Source organism: Alligator sinensis, unplaced genomic scaffold, assembly GCF_000455745.1.
Source record: "Alligator sinensis unplaced genomic scaffold, ASM45574v1 scaffold250_1, whole genome shotgun sequence".
Classification (NCBI taxonomy): Eukaryota; Metazoa; Chordata; order Crocodylia; family Alligatoridae; genus Alligator; species Alligator sinensis.
In genome coordinates, this window is record NW_005841888.1 from 870,195 (window position 1) to 871,226 (window position 1,032).

Consider the following 1,032-nt stretch of genomic DNA (forward strand, 5'->3'; position numbering starts at 1 on the left):
GAGAAGCTCTAGCTCTTGTGTGACAACAGCAGCTTAACCTGGGGGTTGGCAACATTTACTGATGTGGGCTGCCCTTGTGACCCTGTCGCCCACAAGTCTCCATGTCTGGGGGCGTAGGTTGTACCCGTGTACTTTCTTTTTCATGTTGTACAGACATACTCCATGTCTGGAAGCAGCTGCAACCCTTGGTGCCGATCTCCATTCCCTGTGCAGTGAGAAGCACAGATGTGGTAGGGCACAGGGCCAGATTGACCCTTTAGTGGGCCCTAAGCAAACAAACTCATGGCCCCTATCCTTTTCACTCAATAATTATAATATGTGAAGTAACCACAACTGGGCCCCCTTTTCACGTAGGGCCCTGGGCATGTGCCTATTTGCCTGTGTGTAAATCCAGCGCTGGGGGGCAGCAGGGTCTGCAGCGGAGGGGAGCGCTGCAGAGGGGATCAGCAGCCTGGGCCAGCTCCGTGCCACCGACCCCTCGTGCTGAACTGGACTGAATTGGCCGTCCTTGTGGGGTCAGATCTGGCGTGTGGCCTGTAGGTCGCCAACCCCTAGCCTAACTGGCCTGAGTCCTGGCACAGGCACCATTAGGCTGGTGGAGGAGACTTGTCAGTACCGCGCATTTCGTGTGGGGCCCTGCTTTAGACTGCAGTGGCTGGAGGCCGGTCTAGGCAGGTGGAGCTGGGTGTCCAGCTACAAACTCGTGCTACTGTGGGAGCAGAAGGGCCAAGTGTGGCCCTGCCTCACAGGAAGGGGCCCCTTCTACCATGTCCCCACACGCAGCTTCGTACCTGCCAGGGTGACGCTGCCTGGGAAGAGGCAGGTGGTCGGGCTCCGCGCCTCTTCCCCGGCCTGGCCTACAACTCCCATGATGCTCGGGGCTGCCCGCGCTGGAAGCGAGACGGCGCGTGCGCAGTGGCGGGGCGGGGCGCACCGCCTAGCTGAGCTCCGCTGCGCCGGGCAGGAAGCTGGTGCTGCTGCGGTGAGTCCGCGGGCGCGGGACGCGCTCCCCCCGCCCGCACTCTGCCCTCC

At 61.5% G+C, this 1,032-nt stretch overlaps 1 protein-coding gene across 3 annotated transcripts in view; it reads left to right on the plus strand.

The window, feature by feature from the left end:
* The first annotated feature begins 897 nt into the window (after positions 1–897).
* LOC102380307 (tropomodulin-3) overlaps positions 898–1,032 on the plus strand; it is a 49,905-nt gene continuing 49,770 nt past the window's right edge. For all 3 annotated transcript variants that reach the window (XR_003092655.1, XM_025197023.1, XM_006017942.3), the window contains exon 1: positions 898–982. The gene's annotated coding sequence lies outside the window, so the exon portion shown is untranslated. The remainder of the gene's footprint in view (positions 983–1,032) is intronic.